The 18,050-nt window shown below is 44.8% G+C and overlaps 1 long non-coding RNA gene across 1 annotated transcript in view; it reads right to left on the reverse strand.

The window, feature by feature from the left end:
- The window catches only part of LOC140693502 (uncharacterized), a 542,527-nt gene extending 524,493 nt beyond the window's left edge, over nucleotides 1–18,034 (reverse strand). Inside the window, exons 1-3 of the long non-coding RNA XR_012069253.1 lie at nucleotides 17,760–18,034; nucleotides 14,944–15,094; nucleotides 14,079–14,186 (exon numbers count right to left, since the gene is read on the reverse strand). This is a non-coding gene — a long non-coding RNA (uncharacterized lncRNA). The remainder of the gene's footprint in view (nucleotides 1–14,078; nucleotides 14,187–14,943; nucleotides 15,095–17,759) is intronic.
- Nucleotides 18,035–18,050: the final 16 nt, after the last annotated feature.

The following is an 18,050-nucleotide window of genomic DNA, read 5'->3' on the forward strand; positions in this document are numbered from 1 at the left end:
GCAATGCAAATGAAATCTGGGATAAGAGAAAACATACCAGTGTATGACTCATAGGGATCCCACATGGAAAAGAATAAAGACAAATGGTTTGAAAAGGTATTTGAAGAAATCAGACTGAAATTTTCTTAAACCAAATATAGAACCGGCTATCTCAACACAACAAGCACAGAGCGTCCAAGCATAACGAACCCCAGTAGGCCTACAACAATATATATTCTAATTTAAATGGCAAAAATTGATAATAAGGAAATGATTCTAATTGCACCAAAATAGAAACAAGTGTATTGCAAGAGAACTTTTTAATGTCTTCAGCTGATTTCTCAACAGATAGATTGGTATTTTTTTCTTCCCTCTTTCCTTTTGTGTTGATCTCTATTCCAAGAACTGATGAAAGGCAGATTTCTTCAGTCTAAACAAGATGAATGGGCAGAGATTCTAAAAGTGTTCAAGTTCTTGGAAGAGGTCATCAGAATCAACACATCTCAAGGGGCTTTTTCAGACAATACAAGAGACCATGCACCAAGCCCTGTTTATCCTTTTCCCAGGAGTGGGCCAATGTATTAAGACTTGCTGTTCCTTCACACTAAACCAGCCATGCAGGTATACCCTCAGTCTGCTACTGCAGGAGAATTAGATCCAGGTCCAATTTTACCAATACTGTAGGGAGAACCTGAGCCTGCTACTGCAGGAGACACAGCACTGTGTCCCATTTCACCAATCTTTCAAGGAGACCCTAAGCCTACTCCTGCAGGAGACTGAGAGCCGAATCACATTCCACCAGCTGCATAGGAAGACCATCATGCCTTCACTTGCAATGGATCCAGGAATGTGTCCAATTACACTAGCCTTGTAGGGAGACCTTGAGCCTGTTCCTGCAGGAGAAACAGATCTCTGTCATTTTCCACCATCCCTCCAGGAAGATGCAGGGCCTCCTCCTGCAGGAGACTCAGGAATTGGTCCAATTTCACCAGTCCTGCAGGAAGACTCTAAGCCAATTCCTGCAGGAGACCCAGGACTGGGTCCCATTCCATCAATCATGCACTAAGACCTTGAAGTGGGTCCAATTCCACTAGCCTTGCTGGGTGACCCACAAGCCTGATCCTGCAGGAAAATTAGAGATATGTCATATTCCAGAAGCCCTGCAGGAAGACTGAAAGCCTGCTTCTGCAGGAGACCCAGGAATAGGTCCAAATACGCCAGCCTTGCTGGGAGAGCACAAACCTTATCCTGCAGGTGATACACAGTGAGGTACAATTCCAACAGCCCTGCAGGGATATCGTGAGGCCACTTCAGCAGGAAACACATGACTGGGTCACATTCCAATACCCCAGAAGGGAGACCGTGAGCCTGCTACTCCAGGAAACCCAGAACTTCGTCCCATTCCACCAAACCTGCAGTCAAACACTAAGACTGTATCTGCAGAAAACACAGTGCGGGTCACATAACACCAGCCCTGTAGTGAGACTACAAACCTGCTCCTGGGGGAGACCAAGCCATTCACAGAGAATATGAGCCAGCTCCTGCAGAAGAACAAGAGTTGTGTGACATTCTACCAGCTCTGCAGGTAATCCATAGGCTTGCTCCTGCAGGAGACAGACATCCCAGTCCAATTCCATCAGCCTCTCCAGGGAGAACCCCAGCCTCCTCCTGCAGGAGAGCCAGAACTAGATCCCATTCCACCAACCCTGCATGGAAACACTGAGCTTGCTCCTGCAGCATACCCACAGCCAAGTCATATTCAACAAACCCTCCAGGGAGACACTGAGCCTGCAATTGTAAGAGACCCAGGACTGGGACCAATTCCAACAGCTCTCCAGGGAATCCCTCACCTGCTCCCATAGGAGACTAAGAGCCATCAGTTCTGGTGGGGTCCCTGAGCCTGCATCTGCAAAAGAACCACAGGGTGGAGTCACATTCCACCAGCCATGCAAAGAGAACAGAACCTGCTACTGCAGGTGACACAGGACTATGTCCCATCCCACCAACCTTGCAGGGATACCCTGAGCCTTGGACCAAGGAATGGGACAAATTCTGCTAACCTTCTAGGGAGACCATGAGCTTCTCCTGCAAGAGAACCAGAGATGGGTCATATTACAGTATTCTTCCAGGAAGAACCAAGGCCTGCTCCTGCAGGAGATGCAAGAACAGGCCCAATTCCACCAGCCTGAAGGCAGAGTCCAAATCTGTTCTGGCAGGTGACCTAGAGAAGGGGCCCATTCCACCAGCCCTGCAGGGAGACTCTGAGCCTACTACTACAGGAGACCCAGGAATGGGTCCCACTAAACCAACCCTGAAGGGAGACACAGAATCTACACTTGCAGGAACCACAGAGCCAGGACACATTTCATCAGCCCTGTAGTGACCCCTGAGCTGGGTCCAATTACACTATCCTTGCAAGGAGACTCTGTGCCTACTCCTGAAGCAGAACCAGTGATGGGTCATGTTCCAACAGCCCTGCAGGAAGACCTGGAGCTGCTTCTGCAGAAGACTCAGGACAGGGTCTGATTCCACCATCCCAGCAGTGAGAAAACTAGCCTGCTCCTGCAAGTGACCAAGGTCTGAGTCATATTCAACTAGCCATGCAGGAAGGACATAAGCCTGCTGTTGCAGGAAACTCAGAACCATGTGCCATTCCAGCAACACTGCAAGGAGACTCTGAGCCTGCCCCTGCAGGAAACAGAAACCCAGTCACATTCCACAAGCCCTACAGGGATACCAAAGCCTGTACATGTAGGAGACCCAGGCCTGAGACCAATTCTACCAACCCTGTGGAAAGACCCTGAATCAGCTCTAGCATTAGACTAAGAGCCATGTCACATTCCACCAGCCCTACAGGTAATTTATCAGCCTGCAACCTACACCTTCAAAAGACCCAAGAATTGGACCAATTCCAATGGCACTGCAGGGAGACCATGAGCCATGTCCAATTCCACTAGCCCTTCAGGAAGGCCCCAAGCCTACTCCTGCAGGAGAACCTGAGATTGGTCATGTTGCAACATGAGCCTGCTCCTCCAGGAGACCCAGGACTATGTCCCATCCACCAGCCCTGCAGGGAAACCCTGAGACTGTCCCTTCAGGAGAACCACAACTGGGTCACATTTCACTAGCAATGCAGGGAGACTTAGAGCCTACACCTTCAAGACACCCAAGAATTGGAACAATTCCAGCAGCACTGCAGGGACACCATTAGCCAGGTCCAATTCCACTAGCCCTGCATGTAGACCCCGAGCATGCTCCTGTAAGAGACTCAGCAATGGGTCTCATTCCACAAGTCTTGCAGGGAGAAACTCTTCCTGTTTCTGCAAGAGACCAACAGCTGAGTCACATTTCACCAGCCCTGAAGGGAGACCCCAGTCCTGCACCTGCAAAGGACCTAAGACTGGAACAAAATCGACTAGCCCTGTAGGGGGACCCTGAGCCTGCTTCTGAAAGAGAATCAGAGATGGGTCATATTCCAACAACCCAGCAGGGACAGTCCAAGCCTGCTCCTGCAGGAGTTATAGAGCAGGGTGAAATTGCAAAACCTTGCAGGGACACCCTGAATCTGCTGCTGCAGGAGAAAAATGATGGGGTCTCATTCCACAAGCATTACAAGGATACCCTGAGCCTGGTCTTGCATGAGATCCTGAGCTGGCTCCTTCAGGAGACCCAGGACTGTGTCCCATTCTAACAACCCTGCTGGGGAACCCGAGCCTGCACCTGCAAAACACACAGGACCGTGTCACATCCCACCAGCTTTGCAGACTGTAAGACTAGCCCTACAGGAGACCTAGAACCAGGTTACATTACCAGTCCTGCAGGGAGACCCTGAGCCTGATTTTGTAGCTCCCCCTGCACCTACACACATACTTCTATGAGACCCAGAGCCAATTCAGGCATCACCACCCCTACGGGCTGAGATGTCTCTGCAACCACCAACACTGTCATCTAATTCTAAGAATCAACCCACTCTCAGACCCGAACTTTACTTCCCTTCTCCTGGCATCATTTTTGTTTCTTTTTTCTGTCATTTCCTTGTTTTCTTTCATGTCATTTAGAGTACCATCTATTTTTATGTTTTAAGTTTACCATAATAAAATTTAGATGTTTTTCCATTTTAAATTGTGCAATTCAGGAGAATTAAGTGCATTCACAATGCTGTGTAACCATCGTCACTGTCTAGTTTCAGACTGTTTCTTTCCTCAAAATAAAACCCCGTATCCAAAGCACACATTCTCTTTTCTCCCTCCCCCAACCCCTGACAAGCCCTAATCCTCTTTCTCTCTGTGTGTCTTTCCCTACACTGGATGTTCCCTATCAATGAAATCATACAAAAGATGGCTGTTTGTGTCTGCTCTCATATTTTAACAAGGGATTGGTGTTTTTTTTTTTTACTTGAAGTAGCATTTTGGTTATTTCAAAGGGAAATCCAGGTGGATTAAATATGAGATATACAAAATGAATATTTTTAGAAACTATGTGCATAATCTCGAGATAGGCACTGCTATTCTATGTGTGAAACCAGAGCCAGGAGGGAGATGCTTAGCTCTTCCTGTGGCAAAACATAACCTAACAAAATAAAAAAAAATAATACTCAAAATCCATGAAAGACAAACCACAACATGGAAATATCATTTTTCATAACCTAAAGTCAGAGAAAGGTTTCACATCCCTGTGGTCCAAAAATATCTTGAAACACTGTGTTCTAAACAGAAACAGAACAAACACATGCAATTCCAACAAGAGGCAATGCAGGTGGCCAGTGTATATTAGAGATGCTCGACCTCTCAAGTGAGAATGCAAGATGTTCACACTTCGGAGACAGCATTGGTCAACATCACACTGGCAGGCCTTTAGCCTGGTGACAACCAGCTCTAGTGACAACATGAGGAGACAGAGGCCACAGTAGATCCCCTGGAGGAAAGAGTGAGCAGACTCTCCTCTCTGGGAGAACAGTATGCAGGATGCATCACAGTTCCACAAGTGCACCACTTTTCGAGCAGTGCTAATGCTTACCGTTGATCATACTAAAATTCTTGCACAATTGTTCAAAGATGTCTTTTCAAGGATGTTCATCACAGTCCTGTTTAAACTACTAGGGAAATGGAAGCAACACTAATGTTCATGGAGAGGGGGTGGGATTCATCAGTTCTGGTTCAGATGGAGGAATGATTGTTGTGCAGCTGGAAAAATGAGTGCTAGGTCTTTACCTGATGTCAAGGAAGCCCTCAGTTTGGATGCCTGTTAATCCATCATCTACATCCAAGATGCCATCTCTATGACCACATATGTGTCAAATCATCATAGATGTAAATGAATCTTGTGGTGTGTGAGAGACAGAGGCAGAGAGAATGAGAGAGATAGAGACTGAGAGATGTTCACCAAACCATTAATGACGGTCACTTCTGGGAGTGGGATTTGCAAATCTCTGCACTTTTCCTTTAGGCAACATTTCAAGCGTTTATAATGTATCTATATTGCTTTACTAATTCTAAGGTATTAAAAGCATATGTTACTTGAGATTCATTCATATTTCATCTATAGAATAAAGTTTATTATTTTTATTTTAAAATATTTGTTACAAGTACAATCAGCATTTATGAGAGTAAAATGATAAATTCTAAAGAATTAAGAATCAGATAAAGAACAAAACTTTTTGGTGACTCAGACACAGGCCAGCTATTTGGCAGTAAATGGCAGGGTGGGACAGGTTTCTCCAGAAGGTTGTGTATGTTCTGAATCAGCATCCAATAGAGGCAAGGAAAAATTACAAGACATGTACGCTGAAAACTACAACAGCTTGTTAAGAGTAATTAAGAAAGACCTAGCCCTATTTTAAAATTTGAAGGAGCCAAAATGGCAGAGTAGACAGACTCACAGCTTGACCTCTCCCACAAATACGCAAAGAATTACATCTACAAAAACATTGAATTGCACAGAAACCTCCTGAACTCTGGTAGAGTGTCTTTTATTTTGAAATACAGGAAGATTCTCACAAAATATGGTAAGGAATAAAAAGAGAAAAGAAAAATTCAGTGCAGAACTGATCCTGCAGGGAAAGAGTAGCATAGGAAGAAAGGCACACTCACACTGGGACACAACCTCTCTAGCTGGGAGATCAGCTAGGAAAGAAGCAGAGCTTCCAAGGTTTGGAGGAGACAGTGGCAACTGCATGGCAGGCAGAACTGGAGAAAACTGACACAGAGGGTCCCTGTGATGACCAGCCCTAGACATGAGCTAGAAGGGATGAGCCAGAACTGGCTACTGGAGTCAGTGAAGAGCCCAGGCAGAGGGCTGGGTCACACTGCAGACAGGCAGCCTCAGGAAACTAGAGGGCAGTGTGAGCTCTGGCTGTGTGTGTGTGTGTGGAACAGAACAGACTGAAACTCTCATAAAAAAGCACCGATGTTGGTATAATGGGGGAGGAATGAAACACAGCTGTGCCAAAGTCACTTTCTCCACTTGGCTCCATTGTTGGTGTGTTCTCATGAGAAGAGAAATGGGGCTTGGTGATAGGCAACACTTCTGCACAAAGGCAGAGCTGAATGTTGACTCCATACCCTGTGCCATTGCAACTTCACAGGCAGGAATGAGATTTGTTTACAGCCCCAGGCAGAGAGGGTGGATTTGCTGTATCTGGTCACTTTGTGGATCCACACCTCTGAGACTTACAGGCAGTGAGTGGAGTTCTGACTCAAGAAGGGTGGCCAGTGAGGGTATTTACAACAGGGTGGTGTATGGTTCCATATGTGGGTGCGGGATTAGGGTTTGAGCTGAACCTGTAGTGGACCACAAATTCATGTGTGTGACTGCACACTTGCTAAGGCAGGTCCAAGGGACTGACACTGCTGGATCTGCACTGATGTTTCCTGGGGCTCAGAACCTGAGGGGCACCAGAGTAGGTGGCTGACATTCCCATAGCTAAGGCAGGGATAAAGCCAACATCAACAAATAGTACTTTGTAAGTCTGCATAACAAGTGACAGGCAACACCACAGAGAGAACTCCCCAGTGAACATCTTCTGCCTATTCTTCTTCACAACTGAATTGCTCCAACCCTGCCTACTACATATCACAGCTCAGAAACGGGTCTAAAAGAAATACATAGAGCCAGAGAAATATAAGTAAAATAAAGAAGCCGAGGAACCACTTTCAATTAAAAGAACAAGAGAAATCCCCTGAAAGAACAATCAGTAAAATAGACTTTGATAGTCTACTAGACTTCAAAAAGGAAATGATCAACTCACTGAAAGAAATAAAAGAGACTATCAATAGAGACAGAAAACTTTAAAAAGAAAATTTAAACTATAAAGAAGAGCTAGTTAAAAATAGAAAATTCAACTACAGGCAATCAAAAGAAGACTAGATAATGCAGAGGAATGAATAAATGGCTTAGGAGACAAGATAAAAGAAATAACCCAAAAAGAACAGCAGACAGAAAAGTCAATAAAAACCAATTAAAGCAAGATAATATAAAGTGTGCCAGCCTATGCATAATGGTGAGTCCCAGAAGGAGAAGAAAGTGAAAGGGGGATTGAAAAGTTAGTTAAAGAAATCATGACTGAAAACTTTCCAAACCTTAAGAAGGAAAGAATTATCTAACTACAGGAGGCACACAGGGTCCCAAACAAGGAGAAACCAAACAGACCTACACCAAGACATATTATAGTTAAAATGGTTAAAGTAAAATAAAATATTCTAAAGGCAGTGAGAGAAAAACAAAGTGTTTGTTACAAGGGAGTCCCATAAGCATTCAGCAGATTTCACTACCTAAAATCTTCTGGCCAGAAGGGAGTGGCAAGATGTATTCAAAGTCCTGAATAAGAAAAAGGCTGCAAACTAGGATATTCTATCTAGAAAGACTATCCTTTAGAACAGAAAGAGAGAAAGATTTTCACAGACAAGCAAAAACTAAAAGAATTCAGCAGTACTAAATCTATGCTAAAAAACAATTTGAAAGTTCTAATCTAAATAAAAAATAAACAGGAAGCTATAGAAATTAAGAAACCATAATTGGAAATGCGATAAATACAGTGAGTTGCAAGGGAAAACATGAGGATATAAATAAGTCAGTAAGTCAATAAAGAAAACAAGAAGGCAAACAAGAAAGAGAGAATAGCAAAATCATGAAAGGTGGAAGAGGAGAGCAAGAGAATATATATTTTTTTCTCTTTTTTTTCTTTTTTCTCTTTGTCTTCTTTCTTTTTAGGATGCACTTGAGCCCACATGACTATCAACTAAAACCAAACAGATGAAGTAAGGGGTTACCATACTTGAATGACAAGATAACCACAAATCAGAAGTATATAATAGAGTCATAAAACCCAAAAAGAAACCAAGCTAATAGAAAAGGAATTTATCAAACCACAAAAATAAAAATAATTAAAAGAAAGAAACAAATAATTACCAAAATCAACTGGAAAACAAATTTCAAAATAGCAATAAACCCACATCTATAAAATAGCTACTATAAATGTCAATGGACTAAATGTTCCAATCAAAAGAAAAAGAGTGAAGGAGGAGGAAAGATGGTGGAGTAAAAAAGATGCTCAGAGCTCACCCTCTCCCACAAATTCACCAAGAGTGACATCAACAGACACACCCACCACCCAGAACACCTGCTGAACTTTGACAGAATATTGGCTTCTTCAAAAGATAAAATTTTCCACAAATCTGGTGGGAGAACAGGAGAAAAGGAGAAAAAGGAAAATAGTTCTGGACCATTCCAATGGGGAGGGAGCTGCAAAGGAGGAATAGCATTAATACACTGGGTCTCTCCAACTCCAATGGCCAGTTCAGCAGGATGGAGATGGAACCTCAGAGGCTCAGATCTGTATAGAATAGACTTTGACTGACAGAACTAAGTTAATGGGGCACAAAGGGTCCCAACGATCCCCAGCCCTAGATGCGAACCAGCAGGTGTGGGATGGGACAGCCTGCCTGAGTTGAGCAGAGGACTCGGGCTGACTCTACAGAGGAAACCTTGGGGGACTGCAATGTTCTGTGTGCCATGGCTGGGAGAGTATACAGAACAGCCTGGGTCCCCCATAAAATAAAAAAAAAGGCAGAAAACACTGCTGGTGTGCCCTGGGGGGAAGGGTAGCCATAGCCTTTGTGTCCGCAGACCCACAGTGCCATTATTGGAGACTTCTTGGGAGAAGAGAGTCAAGGCTCAGCCATAGCCACTATATTTTCTGGTGCATGGTTCCCAGATAGAGGAGGGGTCAAAACCCAAATCCCTACCTAGGGGCTCCACAACCTCATAGGTGGGAATGAGATTTGTTTACAGTCCCAAGAAGAAGGGACCATTACACACCGATGCCTCTCTGAGTTGGCTCTTCTAAGACAAATGCACAAGAAGCAGTGTTCTGGAACAGAGCAGGGGTGAGGGCTAGTGCAGCTGTTTCCTCTGAGTCCACCTACAAAGCATGGACCTAATGCGGCAGGGGAGCTACCTGCCAACTACCTTGCACAAGTGTGGTCCTGGGACCAGGCATCTGGTGGGGGGTGCAGACCAACCATTTACAGATGCTGGGACACAGACCAGGGGCACGACTAGACGGCCTCTGGAACCAGCAAGTGGAGTTTTCACAGCAGGATATGGGCAGGAGTGTGACAACCACAGGAAAAAAAGGAGCTCCTGCTCAATAGCCAGGGCAGATTCAGGCCACCAGAACACCAGCCACACCACCAACAAAGGGGATAACAGGCAAAAGGCGTGGAAGGAAGACTTGGTAACCACCCATAGTTAAAAATAACCTTATGACAAAATTATTAAGAGTGTATATTCTTGCAGAAAGGCCAAGATAGTGGAGTAGAAGGATGCTTGTATCTTATCCTCTCCAATAAATTCACCAAGACTGACATTCACAGACACACCCATCCACTCAGGACATCTGCTGAACTTTGATAAAACATTGCCATCTTCAAAAGACAAAATGTGCCACCAATCTGGTAGGAGAAAAGGAAAAAAGAAGGAAGAAAATGCAAAATGGCTTGGGGTTGGTCCTTTGAAGAGGGAGCAGCAAAGGAGGGATAGTGCTGGTTGACTGGGTCTCCCTCTTTCCAATGGAGAGGTCAGCAGGATGGACAGGGAACCTCTGAGGCCCAGATGTGTACAGAACCACCCTTGACTGACAGAATTAAGTTAAATGGGCACAAAGTGTGACAACAACCCCCAAACCTAGAAGTGAATCAGGGATGGGAAGGGACAGGCTGCTGGATCCAGGCAGACTCTGGATGACTGTACATAGGTAACCCTGGGGGACTGCAGTGTGCTGTGGACATCTGCTTGGATTGTATACAGGTCAGAACAGCCTGGGCCTCCCATAAAATAAGAAAAAAAATAAAGCAAAGCAATATTGCTGGCTTGCCTGGGGGAAGGGGTGTTTCGTCCTTTGTTTCTGCTGACTCATGGCAACGTAACTGGTGATTTCTCAGAATAAGAGAGATGAGGCTCAGCCACAGCCATCATACCCACCCAGGCAGACATGGGGTTGAAACCTGAATATGTACCTGGCAGTTCTGCAACCTCATAGGTGAGACTGAGACTTGTTTACATCCCCAGACATATAGGAAGTTTCTGTCCTGGTGCCTCTACGAACTCACACCTCTAAGACAAATGAACAAGGAGCAAAGTTCTGGCAAAGAGCAGGGACTAGGGCTGGTGTGGCCATTTGCCTCAAGCCCACCCACAGAGTGTGGAACAGATGTGGAGTGGGGAGTTGCACTGAATATGGGAGCAACCAACCCAACTATTGTGGAGGACTGCTGCACCTGGACACGGCATTGGGAAGGGGCACAACCTGCCCACCTACCATGCAGGAGTGCAGCACCAAGATGCAGCACTGGGAGGAGATGTGACATGTCTACCTACAGGCACTGGGAGCAGCACAGACCAAGGGTGTGACCAGAGGGTCTCTGGAAACAACGAGCTGAGTTCATGAAGCAAGGCAAGGGCAGGAGCTGTGACAACCACAAAACAAAGAGGAGTCCCCATTCAATAGCCAGGGTAGGCTCTGGTTAACAGGTTAATGGCCACATCATTAACCAAAGGGATAACAGACAAAAGGCACAGAAGTAAGACTTGGTAACCACACATATTTAAGAAGGACCTCTTGATAAAATTACTAAGGGCACACAATCTCCACGGGAACATACTCTTTTCTTTTTCTGTTCCATTTTCTTTTACTTTTTAAATGTTACTTCTTAAATAATTTTTATATTTCTATTTTTAATCCCTTTTAAAATTTTCTTTTAAAATACTTTTATTATTATCTTTCAATTTGTCTAATTTCATTTTTATCCTTGTTTTTTTCTTCTGTTGTGATTATACTCTGTTCTCAAATATTTTTTCTTCCTTTAATATTTTAAAAATTCATCCCAACTCAATTGTTATCTTGTTTCAATATGTTCTTCTGTTATTGATTATACTGCTTTTAAAACTAATTTCTTTGTGCTTAGTTTTATTTCTGCATCCATTTTATATAAATAAGTAAACTCTTAAAAGACCACAATAGATAATTGATACTCCATAAGCCATAGTGCCAGAGAGATATAAGCAAGATAAAAAAGCAGAGCAACCTGTCTCAATTAAAAGAACAAGATAAACCCCCTGAAAGAACAATCAATGAAATAGACATTGATAGTCTACTAGATGATTTCAAAAAAGGAGTGATCAAAGTACTGAAGAAACTAAGAGATTGTGTATAGAGACAGAGAATATGTCAAATAACGAAATTGAAACTCTAAAGAGGAGCCAGTGAAAATTGGAAAACTCATTTGCTGAGATGAGAGTTGAGGTAAAGGATGTAAAATGTAGGCTGGATAATTGAGAGGAATGAATATGTGACTTAGAAGACAGGACAACAAAACAGCTGAGAGACAACAAATAAAAACCAATGAAAGCAATATAAGGGACCTATGGAATAACATAAAGCATGCCAACCTACTCATAATGGGGGTCTCAGAAGGAGAAGAAAGAACAAAGGAGATTGAAAAGATATTTGAAGGAATCATGACTGAAAACTTCCCAAACCTAAAGAAGGAATCAGATATCCAAGTACAGGAAACACAGAGCGTCCCAAACAAGGAGGACCCAAACAGACCCACACCAAGACATATTACAATCAGGATGACCAGGGTTGAGAATGGGAAATGATTCTAAAGGCAGCAAGAGAAAAACAAAGAATGAGATACAAGGGAACCCCCATAAGACTTTCAGCTGATTTCTCTACAAAAACAGTAAAGGCCAGAAGGGAGAAGCAAGGTATATTCAAAGTCCTGAATGAAAAAATGATGCAGCCTAGGATACTTTATCCAGCAAGGGTATCCTTTAGAATAGAAGGAGAGATAAAGAACTTCACAGACAAGCAAAAACTAAAAGAAGTTAGCAACACTAAACCTATGCTAAAGGAAATATTGAAAGACCTACTCTAAATAGAAAAGAAGCAGGATGCTACAAAAAGGAGAAAACCATAATTGGAAAGGTGATTGCTACAATGAATTACAACAGAATAAACATGAAATCATAAAAGAGGGCATCTAAATCATTAAGGGTGGGAGAGGCGAGCAAGAAAATATACAGGTTTCTCTGTCTCTCTCTTTCTCTCTGTCTCTCTCTCTTTTTTGTTCTTGGTAGGATGGGTTTGAGCTTATATTACTATCTGTTTAAAACAAACAGATATAGTAATGGGTTAATATATGTACAAAGTAGGTTAACCACAAGCCAAAAAGTTACAATAGAGTCACAAAACTAAAAAGACACCAAGATAATAAAAAGGAAAATTATCAAACCACAAAAAGAAAAAGTAAGGAACAAAGAGGAAATACAAAATGAACTGCAAAACAAAGTTCAAAGTGTAATAAACACATTTCTATCAATAATTAATATAAATGTCAGTGGACTAAATGCTTTAATCAAAGGACATAGAGTGCAGAGTGGATAATAAAGCAAGTATCTACAATACGCTGTATAGAAGAGACCCACGTTAGGGAGAAGGACACACATAGATTGAAAGTGAGAGGATTGAAAAAGATATTCCACACAAATGGAAATGACCAGAAAGCAGGAATATCAACAGTGATTTCAAATAAAATAGACTTTAAAACAAAGATTATAAAGAAAGATTAAGAAGGATATTTTATAATGATTACAGGAGTCATAGATGAAGATATTTCACTCATTAACATATATGAACACAACATAGGAGCACCTAAATACATAACAGATAACAAGAAAATACTAACAGATAAAAAGGGAAAATTTGATCGGAACACAATCACAGTAGAAGACTTTAACAATCCATTAACATCACTGGACAGATATTCCATACATAAAATTAATAAGACAACATAGAAATTAAATGATACAATAGAACAATTTGTCTTGGGTAATATTTTCAGAACATTATATTTCCCTAAAATAGAACATACATTCTTCTCAAGTGCACATACCACATTTTCTAGGATAGATCATATACTTTGTCACAAAAGAAGTATTAACAATTTGAAGAAGATAGAAAATATTTGAAGCAACTTTTTCTGACCACAATACCATGAAACTAGAAATGAACTACAGAAAAATAAAGGAGAAATAAATGACAGTATGGAGGTTAAACAACATACTACTTTAAAAAAAATGGGTGGATGATGAAATCAAAGAAGAAATAAAAAACACATTCAGACAAATGATGATGAAAACACAACCATACAGAACCTATGGGATCCAGAAAAGGCAGTGCTTAGAGGGAAGTTTATAGCGAGAGAATCAGGTCTACCTCAAAAACGAGGAACAACTGCAATAAACAATCAAACTTACCACCTAAAAGAATTAGAAAAAGAAGAGCAAAAATAACAAAAGTAAGCAGAAGGAAGGAAATAATAAAGATCAGGGAGGAAATAAATAAAATAGAGATATAAGAATCATTTGAAAAAATCAAGCCAAGAGATGGTTTCTTGAAAGAGTAAACACAATTGACAAAATTATGTTCTATGCTGGAAATTGACACAACAATGCAAACTGACTATAACTCAATAAAATAAAAATTAAAAAAATAAATATATTAACAAAAGAAAAAAGAAAAGGTAGTTTCTACTCACCAGACTGGAGGAGGGGACTGCAACCCATGCGGGATCACACCCCATGGGAAAGCCTGGGGTCAGGATCGGAGGAGCAGGGTGCTGTGGACATGATCTGTCACAGGGTTTCTGCAGGAGGGGAGTGTGAGGCATGTGAGCAGGCTGAGGACTGGCCATTTGAGTAAGTTCATGGGCTCTGTGGTGGAGGGGCTCCCCCAAGTTTCTGGACTTGACTCTGGGTGAGTTGGGCAGGTGGACAGTGGCTCAGTGTGAGTCCAAGTCCAGTGGAGGAGGTAGTGAGTTAGATCTAGAAGGACTCCTTCTGGGGTGGGAGGGCCCACAAGGGAGGCAGGAGGCCAAGTCCAGGTGACTGAGAACAGGGTGTGTCCTGCACAGGGCTGCAGGGCAGATGAAAGCATCCAGTCGACAGAAGGTGGAAACACGGTCCATACAAGGGCTCAGCTCAGATGTCACCTCCTCAGAGGAGCCTTCTCTGCCTGCACAGTCTACAGGGACAGCCTCCTCCAAGCACATCTCCCCAGCAGACACCTGCTCCATTTCCTGCATAGCATTCAGGACACGGGCCCCTGCTCCGTACCCAGCCATGGTTCCGCTGCCCTGAGGAAAAGCCCTCACAGGAGCCATAAAGCCCTACACGACCTGGGCCCCACCTCTCTGTCTCCTCTGGCACCACTGTCTCCACCTGGCCCTCTTCTCCTCCACTCCTGCACTCCTGACTTCTCCCAGCCTTATGTGCTCTCCAGAGCACAGGTCCCTCCTAACATGCTGTGTGTGCTCACTGTGTCTAATCCACTGCATGCCTCCCACCCAGGTCAGTAACCAGCACACAGTAGGGCTCAGTAAGTAGAGTATGAATGACTCTTACCATGACTGCTGGGAAGGCTTTTGTCTGTGGCCTACAGTGATCACACACCCGTCACACAATCTCTGAGGTCCTACTGTGTTGGGTGGGTTCCAGATACCGGGCACAGCAGGTAGTGAAGCAGTCAGGTCTCCATCCACATGCAGCAGACAGCCTGGTGGGGGACACAGAGAAAATTAAGTAAAATATATACAATGTCCGGAGGTGATATGTTCCATGGAGAAAAATAAGGTCAGGGAGGACATTTGAGCAGATTCCTGGAGGTGTTTAAGAAGCAGGGGGAGAGAGAGCCTGGCTGAAAGAGCAGCCATCCCAAAGGCCCTAAGGGCAAAGTGGGATGTATGTGGAGGGTCTTAGTTATCCGTGTGAGTTCTTAGTCCTGCCTTGAGTATGTACGTTGCTTTCATTTGTAAACCTTGATTTCACCTTTATAGCAAATTAACCTGCATCATCAGTCTGCATAATTTAGTCAACTCTGTTTCAGGTGTTGTGGGCACAATGGCAGGCTAATTACTTGGGTTGGTAAAGAATTACCAGCGTCTGAGAAGGGTTTAGGAAAGTTCAATAGGGACACTGCTATAGGCAACATCAGGCCACACAGGCAAGAGGTGCCTACACGAGAGCCAATGTTGAGTGTGTGGGGTCTGTTATTGGGGGGGGTGCTGTGCACACAAGGAGGAGGGGGCTGCATGATCAATTCATGCACAGGTACCTTGTTGGTTGTGAGATCTGTCAGGGGCTTCTCTGAACAAAAGGCTTTACCAATTTAATAAGGGAAGGATGTGAGTTCTCTCTTCCTGGGGCAATGAGGTTTCATAGGGTAAACACACAGCAAGAGAAGATGTTTTATAGCTTGTGGAAATGCAGGTGTGCAAAGGGTCCTGCAGTGGGGAGTGGGAGGTAAGGGGCCACTGGGCTCTAGGCACACAGAGAGCCCATGGGTGAGGGTGTATGACTCTGAAGAGTGCCTGCTGGCTTCACACCAGGGACTTTATGTGGAAAGAGGAGAATCTAGGTTATCGGCACGTGTCTACTCAGTGACCTCCCTAAGCCTAACTCTGTCAGGCACCAGGTGGCTATGAAATGAACATGAAGGTCCCCACCCTGAGGACCCCAATGAATGAACATCTTGATATCCTCAAGCCCCTTCCCCTGCACCACCGCCCCACCACATCTGGGTCTCAGGCTTTGACCCTGACATCAGTGGCATCTTCGTTCCCTACATCCAGCTCCTCTGGACATCTCTGTGATGAGCTGTTCCATGTCAGCAAGCCCCAAACTGAGCTCTGCCTTTACCCCATGTTTGCTTCCTTCCTGTGAAGCCCCTCGTGAAGAAGCCACCACTAGCAGGATCCTACAGCTCTGAGGCTCTGCCTTCCCCACCCCTCCGATGTCTCCCAGCCCATGATCCCCTATGGAGGTCCCTATTATCCTCTCCCTCCCACTTCATTCTTGGGATGCACACCAAATCCCTCTTCACAATCTCCCACAAGACAGGTCCAGGTCCACTTGGGGACACTGAGGTGACACAGGCGGATGTTGCTGGGAATGAAGAGCAGGATACTTTAGCAGAGGAGAGGAAAGGGCTCTAAATCCACCAGAACACACGCTAAAGTGGTGGCAAGACACCCATAAAGGGTGAGGCAGGCATCACACTGCAGCCCCGCCCTCTGCTCCCCCAGGGTGCCCTGTGTTTCCTGCTTTGGCCTAGGGGACTCCCCCCCTCACTCTCTGTTAGAGGGGTGCCCATCCATTCATTCACACCCTCATTAACCATGTACATGGGTCCTGCTCAATGCCAGGCCTCAGCTAGATGACAGCTCATCCTTGGGGACACAGCTCAGATCTTACCTCCTCCATGAAGCAGTTCTGGATTCCCACCCCCCCTGAAGCTCCTCTGGCCTCAATTGAGACCACTAGGGCTGTGACCACACTCTGATTACATCCCAAGTCTGTGATCTCTGTGAAAGCCCTGGGCCCAATGTAGAAAGAGACTCAGAAAAATGGGGCCAAAACGGGCTAAGAAAAATGTTACTAGTTCTCTATTACAGAGAAGGGCACTGAGCAGAGAGAGGGCAGTGTCCAACCAAAGCCACAGAGGAGGGTCTCAGTGAGCCCTCCCATGGCCCTGTTACTAGTTCTCTGTTACAGATGAGGACACTGAGCCACAGAGAGGGAGCAGAGCCCTGCTATAGCCTTGGCCCCACGACCTGTGTCCTTTATGACTAGCTCCATGCTGCCAGCAGGGGTGTGGGCCTGGAATGGACGTTGAAAGCAGCCTGACCCCCAGGCCCCCTTCATACACAAAGTCAGTCTCAGGAACACCCCTCAAGACCTACCCTATACCCCTGGGATTGGGACCTGATTGCTGTTCCTGGAAGCTGTCTGGGTTTCCCTGTGAATTGCCCCAGGAGGTGCTTGGGACAGCCACAGGGCCCCTGAGGCTTCCTGTCCCCAGCTGAGCAGCTCTGGTCCCCTTGACTGTCCCTGGCCCAGGCCTGATTACACAACGTTTTGGCCGGGTAGCCAGCTGTGGAGATGAGGAAATGGGGGCAACATGCAGATACACACAGAGGTTCAGGTATTCACTCAACAATCACTGATTCAGGCTTTGCAGTGTGGCTGGCCTGGGCCCAGGCCTGGGTGTCCAGTAGTGAATACAGTCAACCCCTTGAGCCTTCTGGGAAAGCAGTCCTCAGAGAAACGGGCCCTCAGTGCAACCACCCTGCTCCCCATGAACAATCACACTGAGATGAGGCTGCGGCCATGGGTCCCAGTGGAGGATGAAGGGAGGAGGAAAACCCAGAATGGGCACTTACCATGAGCCTGGACACTGGAACCAGATGACCTGGGCTCTGTAATCTGGGGTGGTCACCTCAGCTGTTCTCTCTGCGCCTCAGTTACTTCTGCAGAAATGGGTGATAATGCCTGTCCCTGCCCCACAGATTTTCATGAGGAGTCAGTAAGCTTCTCTAAGGTGTGTAGGACAGTGCCTGGCTATGGGTCAGGATCCTGCTCACCTCACAAGAGTCTGTCCCACTTTAAAGATGATAAAGTCAAATCTAAGGGGGTTATGAGACCAGCCTGGGCTAGCCCCCTTCTCATGGTCT

This window comes from Vicugna pacos, unplaced genomic scaffold, assembly GCF_048564905.1.
Source record: "Vicugna pacos unplaced genomic scaffold, VicPac4 scaffold_19, whole genome shotgun sequence".
In the NCBI taxonomy this organism is placed as follows: domain Eukaryota; kingdom Metazoa; phylum Chordata; class Mammalia; order Artiodactyla; family Camelidae; genus Vicugna; species Vicugna pacos.